The sequence below is a fragment of the Podarcis melisellensis genome (assembly GCF_964234715.1).
Source record: "Podarcis melisellensis genome assembly, chromosome: 6".
NCBI classification, from domain to species: domain Eukaryota; kingdom Metazoa; phylum Chordata; class Lepidosauria; order Squamata; family Lacertidae; genus Podarcis; species Podarcis melisellensis.
The window spans coordinates 34749376-34764378 of NC_138538.1; the positions used below are offsets into that span (position 1 = coordinate 34749376).

At 43.1% G+C, this 15003-nt stretch overlaps 1 long non-coding RNA gene across 1 annotated transcript in view; it reads right to left on the reverse strand.

The window, feature by feature from the left end:
• LOC309372678 overlaps positions 1-15003 on the reverse strand; it is a 35254-nt gene continuing 20251 nt past the window's right edge. Inside the window, exons 3-4 of the long non-coding RNA XR_014169599.1 lie at positions 2781-2905; positions 1-428 (exon numbers count right to left, since the gene is read on the reverse strand). This is a non-coding gene — a long non-coding RNA (uncharacterized lncRNA). The remainder of the gene's footprint in view (positions 429-2780; positions 2906-15003) is intronic.

A 15003-nucleotide genomic window follows, 5' to 3' on the forward strand; every position in this document is an offset into this window, starting at 1 on the left:
TTAAGGCAATAATGACTTGGATTATTTGGAAGGCCTGTCTTTTGATGTTGTGTACTATCACCGTAGCAAGGCATGAGAGAAAATGAAGCGTCATAGCCCAGCCCCAGCAAAGCTGTTTGCTAATATGAACACAAACCCAGTCATAAATTGGCAGGTCTTAACCGTATATCATCTATACCTGCTAGAAGATCTTTTTCCTGTGACTCTGGACATGTTCTTTCTCTGGTAAATGAGTTACTTTCTGACTGAGAGGAAGCTGATAACATCCTTCAGATTTGCATGCTGTCTGCACCTGTGCTCTTTAGCCCTGGAACCTTGTAGTCACAGTTGTTTGTATGAGCCTGTTGTCTGTCTTCCTTGTTTTGGTCCATTCTGCAGAACAAAACACTTAGAATAGCTGGTGTTATGAAATATTATTTTCCTTTGATCTAAGACGAGAGGGGGAAGAATGCCTTGTCATTTATAGTCTGGGTTCATACGACGACCAAGTCATAAGATACTAAAGATTCAGAAGAGATGCTTCATATTGATTAACGCCTTGTGTCTTACTAGTATACCAGATTTTCTGATAAATTGTTTGTTTGTTTATTAAATTTCTATACTGCTTTATATTTTTAAGAAAAAATCTCAAAGCAGTTTCTAAGCTACATTACAACATTAAACAGAGGGGTCTTTTCAAATATTATTCTAAAGAAATCTAGAATAAAACATTAAAGAAGAAAGTCAAATATAAAGGATATATTCAAAGCAGCATAACTAACAGGAAGCTAAAATATTATCTTAAAGATTTTAAAGCAAAACATTACAAAGGAGGTCAAGTACAGAATGCACATGTACCCACTCCAATGACATCTTCCTAGATTTTATCGAGACAGGGGCACATGAATCACTTCCCAACCAACTCGTGGCTTGCAAAATCGGATATGAAGATTTGCATTTCCTTTAGGCTGTGATTGCCATTAAGTATGTAGCTCAAACAGCATGACCTATAAACAAGGTTGGAGTATCAACAGGCTTGGGGGAAACCGAAGGTTTTGCAGAAGTACAGAAAGCATTTATTTAAAAAATCGTCTTTGGAAGATGGGCCTTCTAAAATAGTTCAGTAAGTACTGATTACACTCAATGCAGCCTGTTGCAAGGGAAGATTCTAGGGTTGCCATATTTCAAAAGTAAAATTCCTGACAAAAATTCAGAAAAATTCCCCCGACGCCATTTTTACACCCAAAAACCAGGACGTCAGGAATTTTCCTGACGTATGGTAAGCCTAGAAGAACAGAATGGCTGGAATCTTGAACTCAGAACTACAGACCCCAACATGTACCTGCAATTTCTCACTGAATGCATAAGGAAGGTTATATTCCTAAGGGAAATGTGTTATGTGAACCAGCCCTTACAGTTCATAGGACATTTCAGAATTACACACATTCTGGATAACAGCAAGCTTTGCTCCTGAAGCAGTTACTTGAATGTTCCTCCCAACATCACATTTTCCTGATACAGGACTATTGTGACTAGTTACATTCATTGGAAGATAAGTGTGGTATATGTATGAAATAAACAAAAAAAGTGTGTTGTACTCTGTGAGACAGACATGGCCACAGCTGAACCACCTCTCATAATGTTGTTGTTGAGTAGCAGTGTGTATCAAACCTTTCATTGCAATATTTTGCAATGTGGTATTGGTATTAGTCATAAAAATATAGCATGCAAAGTGGCCTTGAGAGTGTATGGCAGTTGCTGACATGAACTTCTGTGATGTCTCTAGGCACTACCAGTAGATGGCACTAGAGGGCTAACCTGGCGGTCTTGATAACCTGGAGAGGTTCTGAAAACAATCAGGTTTCTGAGACTTTTTGAACTTTCAAAATGGCCTGTACCTCCTGGGCCTACCCAACCCAGCATGAATTTGTTCCACGCGTGAGAACCCAGAGATCTTTGCGTGCCCTTCTGTGCAGACAGCCTACCGCTGTGTGCAAGGGCCTGAGGATGAGGACATTAATCTCAGCCCTGGAATTAGAAAAGGTATAGATGCTTCTTAACGCTTCAGAAAGCCTAAAGGCAAAGCAGCAGCTCTTTCTGAACCACCTTCTTCTCAAATCATGTTGGTATGATAGGGCACTGAAACTGCAGCCATCCACAATCTGCTACGGATCACTGAGGATCCTCTGTCCAGAGGCAGATTTAGGGGAGCGTGACCAGTTCAGTCGCACTGCGCACGGGGCCTCAGGGGCGTCACAACTGTAATGTAAAATGGAAGGCGAGAGGTGGGGGCACCAAATTTTGGTGTTGCACAGGGCACCGTTGAAATTTGAGACACCAAAGCCCACTGCTGCTCTGCCAGGGCTCATTCAGTGCACCTAGGTTCTTGCTAGGTCTTGGGAGCGCTGTGGGTTAAACCACAGAGCCTAGGACCTGCCGATCAGAAGGTTGGCGGTTCGAATCTCCGTGACGGGGTGAGCTCCCATTGCTTGGTCCTTGCTCCTGCCAACCTAGCAGTTCAAAATCACGTCAAAGTGCAAGTAGATAAATAGGTACCACTCCAGCGGGAAGGTAAACGGTGTTTCCGTGCACTGCTCTGGTTTGCCAGAAGCGGCTTAGTCATGCTGGCCACATGACCCGGAAAGATGTACGCTGGCTCCCTCGACCAATAAAGTGAGATGAGCGCCGCAACCCCAGAGTCGGTTATGACTGGACCTAATGGTCAGGGGTCCCTTTACCTTTACCTAGGTTCTTGCTCGTGAGAGAGAAAGTTGCCACTTGGTCTTGGATTTGACTCCCACCTTAGAGCTTTATGCAGGAGATGCTGACAAAGCTTGCCTTCACCACAGCTGGGATTAAATGGTGTATTGATGTTCCATTTCCCACTTCAGCAAAGTGATTTGTCCATTCCTCACCGTTGCACCTGCTAACAAGTGAATTGGTAGAAGAATGTCAGCTCATTTGAAATGCCTGCAAAGCTTCTCCTGCTTGACAGGGAGGGGACTGCTGTCTCCCTCCCCCCCCCCCATAAAATCAACCCCCAACACCTGTAGCAAATACCACGCACAAAGTGAATCTGGAAAACTGCCACACAGCAACGTCTCTGTAAAATAGTGGTTACTTGCTGCAAAAAACTAGAACAACTTTTATCAAGCATGTTTTGATTCAGCTGGTGGCAGTGCAGTTGTTAAGAGCATTGGGCTAGAACTGGGGAAACCAAGGTTCAAATCCCTACTCAGCCATGAAGGTCACTTTGGACCAGGCACTGTCTCTCAGCCTAAACTACCATACAGGGTTGTTATGAGGATAACATGTGCAGGGGGAGAACTGTGTATGCCACCTTGAGCAGCCTTGGAGGAAAGGTGAGATATAAATGTAATAAATAAGTAAAGAAACACTAGTGTGCACCTTCAAGACCGCTTAACGTAGCTTAATTATCTCACAACTTCATTGAACACCCAGTCAAATTCACAATCAAGGTGGTAAGAGGGGTAGATTTTTCTCCACTCCCTTTCAGTGTGTATTTGCTGTTGAACTGCTTTGACTTGTATTGATTCTATTGCTATAGTTGCTATAAGTGAAATAATAAGTAAGCACAGCACATGCTTTTAAAAGGCACAGGTTTTGTGGTGTGTGTGTGTGTTTGCAACAGAACACATATTTAAACCTTGCTGTAAGTCTTATCCTCCTGCCCCTGAGTGGCACAACTCATTTGAGATCTCCTTCATCAGCTGGTATTCGGAGACAAGCTGCCTCTGATCCTGGAGATAGCCAAGCTCTTTGAGATAAGTCACTATTGTTTCTTGCCACACACGGAAAACAACAGCCAGGGGTGCTACTTTGCTCATGTCCTGCTTGTGGGTTCCCATCGGCACCTGTTGAGCCATGGAGGGAGAAAGGATGCCGCACTAGATAGTCCTCTAGTCTGATTCAACAGGGCTCTTCTTTGGTTCTTGTTATGTCCCAGCAGACCCCAGGACAGCAGAAGCAGCTGCCTGCAGGAAGATTTACATAAAAATGCAGTAACCAAGCCAGCACACCTTGGTAAGTCAAGGGCAAAGGATTTAAAATGCTTTTCTCAATTCTGAGCTGAACCAAGAGGTACACAAAAAAGAAAACCAGCCAACCTCATGCACTGGCAGCTCCAAATTAGAAGCCTTCTGAGCGTGCTTTGCAGAGCTTCACTCTGCCCACTTAAAATTTCTGGCTCCACTAACCCATATCCTGCTATGAATCAGACCAAAGCAAGTTGCAGTCTGGGGCAGTCTTCTTCCTACCTCATCCCAGGCCATTTTGTAACAGGCTACACCTCTTGTGGTCTGGCATCTAGGCATATTTGTCAAACCCTAGGGACAAAACAACTTGGGACGCAGGTGGCGCTGTGGGTTAAACCACAGAGCCTAGGACTTGCCAATCAGAAGGTCGGCGGTTTGAATCCCCGCCACGGGGTGAGCTCCCGTTGCTTGGTCACTGCTCCTGCCCACCTAGCAGTTCGAAAGCACATCAAAGTGCAAGTAGATAAATAGGTACCGCTCCAGCGGGAAGGTAAATGGCGTTTCCGTGCGCTGCTCTGGTTCGCCAGAAGCGGCTTAGTCATGCTGGCCACATGACCCGGAAGCTGTACGCCGGCTCCCTTGGCCCATAGAGCAACATGAGCACCGCAACCTCAGAGTCGGTCACGACTGGACCTAATCGTCAGGGGTCCTTAGGGACAAAACAAACTCCCCCTGAAATGCAGGGAGGAAGTCCTAAACCCAGAACCTCTGTGGCAGCTCTCTGCTGGGATAGCCACTCCACCCCACAATGTCCACATGTTAAAACATCACATTTACATAGAGCCCCAAATATACATTGCAAATGTGTATAGGCTTCAACCATGAGATCTGTACATCCCAAAACGTATAGGGTGTAAGGTTGTGGAGGCCCCATGGGAAAAGTGACCTGCAATGCACAGAGAGGGCAAGTGTTGTGTAAGTAGCCAAGTATTGCTCAGGAAGAAACTATTATCAAATTGATGGGATTGTGCACAGTCTATCCAATGACTTCTAGGTCTTAATCTCTGAGCCATTCTAGCACAGCTGTGTGCCCTGAAGCTATGAGAAAGGATGAGCATTTTTAGAAGAATATCTTCTAAAATGAAATTGGCTACATGTACAAAACTTGCATAAGTTGTGCTTGTGCTGTTATTAATTACAACAAGAGATTTAGTATGCTTCCACCTCTTCAAGCTTCAAAGTTGTTTGGTGAAAGAGATTAATAGTGGTTGGCAAACAGAATAATTTGAGCAATGTAGTTATCTTTTTTGGGAAATATGCCTCTCAGGGAGTATGATATAAAGAAAAAATGATGATCTTCCCATATTGGATTTTACAAGAAATAAATTAGGTACAATTTAACATTTAGCCAAGTGTGCAGGTCAAGTGCTGAAGTAAATTTCAGAAAACCAAGATCAAAAGGCTCCCCTCAAGGAACCACAAAGCAGAAACACAAACAGCTAACCTTTACTCAGAGTAGACCAATTGAAATTAATGGACCTAAGGTAGTCATGGCCATAAATTTCAGTGTATCTACTTTGTGTAAACCAATGTAACCCACAATCCTGACTGAATGAAAATGAGAACTGCAGTCTCAAAAGGTGAAATAATAAAGGTGAAATAATTCAAAAATCGTGCATCACTCTTGAAACAATACATAAATATATAATTGAAGTAACAATGCCAAATAACACCTCTTAGATACATATAACAACCCAAGGATTGACCAAGGGTCATAACACCCCCCCCCCATTTTATCATATTTAAACATATGTACCACCACCATTTTTCCCAAATGTGTGTAGGGACAGCCTCAAAAATAGACAGGAGACTGCAAAGAACCACAGCCTAAACAATATTTTTTATACACTTCTAGATTACATATGTGATTGCTATTCACCAGTCAAAGGATCACAGCAATCTTTATAGTTGCAACCCAATGTCATCATGTTGAACAAATCAAAATCATTTGGCTCTTTGGATCATCCCTCATCATCATGTGATTACATATTTTTGAGTGTCTTTCCTTATTAAAGCTTTGACTAATTTTCGTATTCATTAAATGTCTCCCAATCTCCTCTTTCATCTGTTTACAAAACGATTCAAGATTAACCACAATTGCCATGCCTAGCCGATTCTTTTTTCATGCTTACAGTGGCCACCATAGATTTTAACAGTTTGTTCTTTTCAGTGTTGTGGAACAGACATTCTGTTACCCAAAAGCAGCTTGTTCTGTACAGTGGTACCTCAGAAGTCAAATAGAATCCATTCCAGAAATCCGTTTGACTTCCAAAACATTCGGAAACCAAGACGCAGCTTCCGATTGGCTGCAGGAAGCTCCTCCAGCCAATCGGAAGCCACGGAAGTTGCGTCGGACATTCGGGTCCCAAAGAACATTTGCAAACTGCAACACTCACTTCCAGGTTTGCAGCGTTTGGGAACCAAAACCTTTGACTCGCAAGGCGTTTGGGATCCAAGGTACGACTCCAAAAGGCACTGGAGCTGGAATAAAGGGTAATATGTACTCAGTCAAAAATGCCTTCAGATTCAATGGGATTCAATGGCCTACTAACAAATTTAGGCTGCGGAATTAAAGTTGATTTAGAGCTCTTGCACAACAAACCCACCTCCCCAGAAATCAGATTTTTGTGATAAGGAAGGGAAAAGAAAAATGCAGTGGAAAGTTTACGATATTACCCGCTTTGATATGATGCTGTGTAGCCTCCACATGAACAAATCTGAGTGAATGCTCATTAAATAGCCGACATCATTTAATCTTCCTGAAAACAGATCAGGATAACAGATCAACAGATACATTGTCTGGACATGCCAAAAAGCTAACTCTAGTTTGGGAAGTTCTATGCCAGAAAGTCAAAGGATATGTTGTTTCTTTGCATACATGAACCTCATAGGGCTCTGAGTAACAGGCTGTACTCCAACTGGGGCACAGGGTATCCCTGTGGAAGCCAGCAGGGATGTACTAAGCTAAGGTCAGGCCCTTTGGTTTAAAAATGTCCTAAAGCTGCAACAGGATTCAAAGGCCATTTTATTTTACAAACTTGAAAGCCAGAGCAAAGTTCAGCCAAACATAGGATACACACACTTGGCACAAGCTGGACGCAGAAGCTGTGAGTCTGTTCGTACCGATGACGACCATCTGACAGCAACATTACAAAGTACTCAGCACTGACCCCAAGAGAAGCGGGTTGCCTCATCTTCCATTTTCTCTGCCTTTGCTGGATGCTCCTTTCCCCTCTGCACCCAAGTGTGATCAAACTTTGCTCCTCATTGCCCAAATGCTAAACATTATACAAGTTGCAGTAGCGAGTTGGCCTTTGGGCTTTAACTTTTCCCCTCCCGGACATCAGCTAGTTCAGACCAGTTTGCAAGGTGCACTGCTTACAACTTTACATTTCTTTCACAAGAATATTAACAGTAAGGCTGGAAGATCGTGCATTAATCTAAGCACAGGGTACCTCAAAATGTGGTAAATTCCATCTAGCCTCTTTCTAGACTAGTTACCCTTTGTGGATGTAAGGGTGTGTGTGTGTGTGTGTGTGTGTGTGAGAGAGAGAGAGAGAGAGAGGGGGGGGAATGTGCACTTGTGTATTTGTATAATATAAACTCACTGTTTTGTTTTTATGGGTGTTTGTGTGTAACTTGATACAGTTGCTATTTAAAAAATAATAATACCGGTAATTTGAATAATTTAATCTGTTTAAAACTTTGTGGTCAGTTGCCTTGAGACACTGATTAGGGTATTGATACAATATTTTCAAGCTCAACTTTCATGATGTACTGGTTCAAATTACCAAATCACACAACTGGCCAATCTCAACTTTTATTAGTTTATTTATTACATTTTTTAGTGCATTTTCTTTCTGGTGGGGTACGCATACCCCTAAACATTTTGTGAATCTTTGTACTTTTGTCTATTTACTGTATTTATTTTTCATGATTTGATCTATAAAATAGTGATTTTCTTGAGTCAAAACGAGAGTACCCCTAAACATTTTTTTTAAGAATAAAGCACTGCATTTATTACATTTATATGCCACCTTTATCTTCCAAGGATCTCAAGGTGGTGTACATGGTTCTCCCCTTCTCCGCTTCATCCTCTCCACAACCCTGTGAGGTAGGTTAGGCTAAGAGATGGTGATTGGCCCAAGGTCACCGAGTGAGCTTCATGCTGAGTTGGGATTCCAACCCTGGTCTTGCAGGTCATAGTCCAACACTCTAACCATTACACCATCCTTCATTTGAGGATCACAGGACAGTTTACAATAAAAACACAATCTTCCATGGAGCCTTGTGGCTTCATATTTTCAGTTGTCATTTTTTAAAAAGCATTTGGATCCAGAAATAAGGGACAAAAGTCTCTTGCTTCAATGAACTGTAAATTACTTCCTGAAGTTCTTTCAGTGGTATTTGGGGATCTCAGCACAGATTGCCGACTGTTTTCTTAGGGAGTATTTAAATGCAATTCTTGTTGTGTCCACTTATTCTTTATCCCAAGACCTGTCTTTGACATCTTCACATGCTTTATTGCTCTATTTCCATAAGAAAAAAATCTTTGAAATGCACAAGGCTGTTTAAATCAGCATGGGGTCATAAAGAGTCTGTTGTGCATCAATCCTAGGGAGGAGATCACTTGCGATAACTTGTGACAGGAGACCCTGAGCTTTCAGCACAATGAGAGGCACATTTCCCTGTTGCCTTCTCTTTTCTAGTTGACTTGGGACCAACTTACACACAATGAAGGGAGAGCTGTGTTTTCAAATGAGCATCTTCCTAATCACCTGCACTGCAATTTTAAGTGGCATGTGGGCCACTTTCCATCTCCACTCAGGAGAAAAACTAGGTGCATCAATGGCATGAGGAAGCGTCAGCTGCTATCTATGCACCCCTTTAAATAGATACTTTAAATTGCACTCCTACCACCTGCTTTAGATGTGATTGAGGCACACCAGCTGGTTATGCTGCTATTACATTAATTTAAACTCTGCTGGTTTTGCTCCATCTCTCCTTTTGTTTCTATGTCTGAGCTATTTAATCCTGCCATCCTTGAGGTCTTCTCTCGGTGCCCATGAAGGCTTTGAGCCCCGCCCCCCGCTGGTCCACTAACACCCCCCCCCCCCCCGCATGAGGTGGTAAAGGTATTACCTTTTTCTCCCTTGAGTAGAAGGAAGGAGTTCAAGACTGATGCTCTTTCCCACTTCCACTTTCAGCTCATTGTGCTTTTCAGGGCTAAGATCAATTCAGCTGGATCTGATTTTTACATAGTCCATTGGAAAAGCGAAGTCTGTATATGTGCATGTACTTTCTCTCTTTCTGTCTCTTGTGGGGGTCAGAGTGAGCAGAAACCTGAGGGGTTTTCCTATGGCACTTGCTCAAAAATCCAAATACGCCTACGGAACTAAAATGTTGGTGACCCCCTTACCTCTCGCATGATCACACAGTAATGAATGCTGTAACCAGCATACCACAAAGGCAGTTACTGTTGCTTGAGTCTCTTTCTAAAGGGCGGGCAGAGAAAGTTATTGCTCCCTGATTTTCACCAAACTGCTTAAGGCAGCCAGTGTGGTGACATCCAAAAAATTTGAGGTACAATTTGTGTCATCATGCTCTTTAATACATAGATCCTTGTGGGTCAATTTAAAATAGATATTGTCCTCAGTTTGAATGGGGAGACCAGCACTTTTGCTGATTTGGGTGGAATAGGGTTAGTATACCTTTCAAATACCAGTTAGCGGTTCTCAACCTGTGGGTCCCTGGATGTTTGTTGGACTACAACTCACATCATCCCTAGCTAGCAAGGCCAGAGCTCAGGGATGATGGGAGTTGTAGTCCAACAACATCTGGGGACCCACAGGTTGAGAACTGCTGTGAGTAGCTACTTGAGTAATTTCTGCTCTATGCTAAACTAAGCTAGGCTAGGGAGGGAGGCATGTCTGCTATCCCCACCCCTGATGTCACTGCATTCTGCTGACCCCACCTCCTTACCTAATGCACAGAGGCAGGGCCAACTGGGCTCAGCTCTGCTCCATCCTATTCCATTTAGTTAATGCAAGAGTAGCCAACATGGTGTCATCCAAATTATGTTGGACTACAATTCCATCAACCTCTGCCAGTACGGCCAACGGTCAGGGATGGTGGCAGTCATAGTTCAACATTTGCTGGCTACCCGACTAAGACATGGAGACAACATCTGAATGGTGTTTGCTAGGCCTCTGGAAAAGAACAAACCCGGAACAGCCCAAACTTTTTATTAGCGTGCTCTCTCTCTCACTTTCTCTCTCTCTCTGTGTGTGTTCAGTTTGTATTATTTTTGGATTCCTCTGGGGAATCACTGGAATTAAGAGATAACAAATAACTTCAATGAGTTCAGGCCACAACGCTCCCAGGATCTGGTAGGATGTTGAGCATGCCCATAGTTCCCCAGGGGTAGGTTAGTTAGTTGGACACATTTGGGTTATTGGCCTAGAGGCATCTGAGGTCAGCATCTGAGTGCATCATTCCTCAGTGCTCCGCCCATCCCCATGTGCTTGTGTGGCACTGTGAGTTGATGACACCTTACAGTCCCTGCCCTGGTATGAACCACAACAAAGCAGGCCTGTTGCGCACACATTCAGTGTGTATGTGAGCATGTGTGTGTGTGTGAGAGAGAGATCTCAAAGGGAAGCTGAGTCCAAGACTTTATCTTGCATAGGGCTTTGTGCAACCCATCACTAATAACATCAGGGTGTTCTGCCAAGTTCTCCAACGAACCTATGACTTTATCCAAAATGACGGGGGGGGGGGACTGATTTATTCTACCATAAAAGTGGCATTAAATAAACGTGACCTGAGAGAATCCCAGCCCTACAATTCCAGTCCTGTTTGGGCCTGTAGGGAGAGATGAAAGCCTTCCCTATAATTCCACTGTGCGACCCGGAATCCCCCCTACTTGATCTGCCAAAGCCTTTGGCTGCTGTAGAGCCCTGCATTTGATTGCCCTGACAGAAGCGGCTTATTAATTGCACTAATGAGGGGCTCAGCAATAAGAAGCAGGGCAGAGAAAGATGGAGAGAGTCCAGTGTGGCTAATAAAACGTTTGAAACCCAACAGAGCACAAGGTCACCCTGTTGCCAAGCTACTAGCTAAGCTGCCTGCCACACTAAATTGAGGACCAGGAGGTGACTCTGGGGGAAAATACCCTTCCCCAGAGAAGTTGCATTCTTAACAGGACAAGTGATGTTTCATTTTCTTAAAGTAGATGTACGTTATAGCAGGTTGGAATGATGTTGAAGCCTTCTATCTCTGGCCTTGGTGTAGGAAATTGCTGGGTTTTTAACAAATTCAAGAGAGATGTGTGTAAATTGGAAAGTAGACTGGACCCCAAACAACCATAAATCTGATTGTCCAAAATACGGTAAAAGGAGTACTGGGGAGAGTGAAGAATTAATAATTATGGGCGGAGCCATCCGCCTTCCAGAGGCAGCCTGAGAAGGACCCCTGTAATTCTTTGCATTAGTGATAAGTGGTGTTTTATAGTAAAATAAACCACTGCAATCTATGAGTAAGTTGCAGTGTCTGTTCTTATGGAAAGTTTGAGAACAGCTCTAATTCTCTAACACTGTACAGCACAAAATTCTTAAGATAGTATATCCTTGGAACACATGGTGGATGAGAAGTTAGATTCAAAGAGCATCAGACTAGTCTCAAGCCTCTTTGGCTTCTTAACCATATTTATCTTATTGCTTTTCTGCTATTTGGCTGACCAAATAGTAAAGGAATGTTCTGATAGATAGAAGGGGAATTTAAGCTGGATTTTAGCTGACAAAGGTTTGGGTTTCTGAACATACATGAGATGGGAGCCAATAAACAGAGGCTGAATCCTGATAAGGCAGAGGTGCTTCTCCCCAAGTGGTTCTCATTAGGTGGATGACCTCTGTAAGGCATTGCACTCCCTGTTGAGAAACAGGTTCGTAGTCTGGCAGAGACCCATGATTCCATTATGTCACTGGCATGCCAAGTCGATTCTGTTTATGTCCAAGCTTAGGCTAGTTCACCATCTACAACCATTCCTGCACTGGGGCAGCTGGTCTCATTAGCCATTGCTCTAGTGATCTCCCATCTAGACACCTGCAGTGTGTTGTACGTGGGACAGTCCCCCCACGGTCTGGAAATTGCAGCTAGTGTAGAACACAGCAACCAGCTTGGTGAGTGGAACAGCTTTATGGGAACAGTAGTCTTGATAACACTACACTAGCTGCCAGTGAGTTATTGGGCCCAAATTCCTAAATGGCCTGGTGCCCAAGTACTGAAATATTGCCTCCTGCAATATCAACAATCTCAGTGGTATTAACATATTGAGACTCTCCTGTGGAGTAGCTGGCATGAGACGGAAATCCCAAAACAGCAAAATAAAAACCAGTTGCCCTCCTGACATGTTCTTGCCTTGTTCCAGTATGAGTGCTGCTTATTCTCTGCTCAGCCGTGCTTGACTAAGTCTGTCATGTTTTCTGCTTTGCCTTAGTCTTGTCATGTCTTAGCCAAGCTCACCAACAGACTGCTGAGGCCTGGGGTAGCTGGGAATCTTGGTTCCGGGGCGGATGAGGCAAGGAGGATCGGTTCAGGAACTTTTCCTAGGAAACAGTTGCTCAGACAAAGAAACAAAGTCTGGAACAATGCTTATATTAATTCTTAATTCTAATCAGATCTTAGTGATTCTATATCGGGGTGGGGAAACTTCCAGATATTGTTGGATTCCAGCTCCCAAGAACCCTAGACAGCAGGGTCAAAGGTCAGGGTTGATGGGAGCTGGAGTCCTGCAACATCTGGAGGGCCACAAGTTCCCCATCTCATGAGCCTCATACTTGTTGCCTCTGACACAGATGCCAGTCATTTTCTGGCAAATAAAAAATGAACAAAGCACCCACTGTGAATGACAAGCTCTTCTTAAGATCCAACCTCAGTCCTCTCATCTGCAATCTAATTCTAACCAACTCATGCTGGGACACAGCAAGACTGATCTGTATTTCACTCATTCCATTTCCAAAAGCCAATTTCCATATCACTTTTTTGTTTCTTCTAATCCATACATTTCCCTGTTTATCCATCACCAAAAAAATAAAAAATAAAAATACAAAAGAAAATGCCAGTTTGCATAAAATGTTCTTACTCTTTTTCTCAGCTTAAATTGGTGGGAAACTGGTGCTTAGACATCACTGGACTGGAATTAGTCTGTCCCAGCCACTTATGAGTGGTGCATCCACGACACGTTTTGAATTTATTTTGCAGAGCAGATACATCCTAAACTGGACATTCTCAGATAAATGTATTAATTGTGAAATCCTGCACATGATCCATCTTAAGGCTACAGTTAGCTTAAACCAAGCTTTGTTTGATTTCTCAGCATCCCAGCCAGGTTTGCTATCTGTGTGCAATGGGCAACTTCAGTACTTTTAATGCATGGATAAGAACCTGTAGAATTTGGGTATCCTTTTGCGTGTGTGTCTTTTGACAGAGTGCCCTGCATTCTAGTTCACACACAATGATCACATTCGGCTCTAATCTAACTCATTTCAGGTATAATCCGCACAACATCCCTGTAAGGTAGGCAACCTCAGATCATCTAAGTCAATTCCTGACTGAGATTAGGTTTAGAACTGGGACTGTTGTCATTCACAGCACACATTCTTAGCCACTCGCGTAACATCCGTTCTTTTGCTCGCCTACATTCTGCTAGAAAAACAGAGTACCTTTGTGGAAAACAGATCTCAACAAAACTTGCAACTTTTCAAAATTCTTTGCTGCAATCAAAGACCAACTTGAAAAGACTTCATTGAGGTACTAGCATAAGAGCTCTCTAAAGAAGTGCTGGATCAGCTTTTGTCCTCAATAGCAGGAAAAGTTCCAGATCCAAGACCTTGCGCTTTTGAACTTGGGGTATAATATTGCAGCCTTGACAGGGGATAGGGAAAGGGTAATAATGCTCTCCTACAGTATTTCGTACTCATACAGACAGTCCCACTGAACTATCTGTAAGTATCTATAACCAGGGCATCTTTAAACTCAGCAGCAAATGTTTTGCTTTACTTTAGAATAGTTTAGGAAGAGGGTCCAAATCGTAGGCCACAGCCTTGGAATAAAATAAAAAGAAAGTATCTTCCAAATAAATATTTATTGGTGAGTGTGATGCCAGCTGGTTTGACTGTGTCTTAGTTGTTTGTTCTCTGGAGTTCCCTGGCTGCATGACAACCTCTTTGAAATCTGGGGAAGCAGCTGAGTTTTGATGACTTTCCTTAGGAACTCTAGCAAGCCTAACTACTCCTTAGTGAAATCTGAGCATAGCTATGAGACATAGTTACAGTGGGTGGTTAATAGATATTCCCTTTGTGATGATAATTGTAGTTTGAATGCATGTGTGTGTGACAGAGAGAGAGAGAGAAGCTGTCTAACAGAATTTTCAGCTCCTTCACCAAACTACAGTTCACAGTCGCTGAAGAACTCATCAAGGAGACATGCTGGGTGTATTGATCATTAAATCCAAAGACTAATTGACCAGCTGTCACAACTGAATGGTAACCATCACAAAAAGACAGCAACAGCTACAAAAAGAATCAAGAGTGGATCCCAACACACGTGGGCATCCACAGAACCCACCCATCCTGTTTCTAGGGAAAAGCCCAAATTCTCTGGTTCTGTGAGGCTAGGTAGGTTGGAGAGTAGACTTAAGCCCTTTAAAACTCTGTATATGTGTATTTATTAAAGAAATAAGTAATTTTGCAGGCATGAAAGATGGGGAAGACAGAAAAACACTAGGTATTGCTGCCTACTATGACTTTTGGGTGTTTCAAATTCTTTCAAAGGTTCCAAATTCTTAAGCCATTTTTAACTGCATGCTGGTCACGTCTTTTTTCTTTAGCAAACAAAGGGGTCTTTGTTGTCCCCAGAGTGCTTTGTCTCCTGCCACCTCTCCCCCCCCCCCCCAGGAACAAAGTGAATT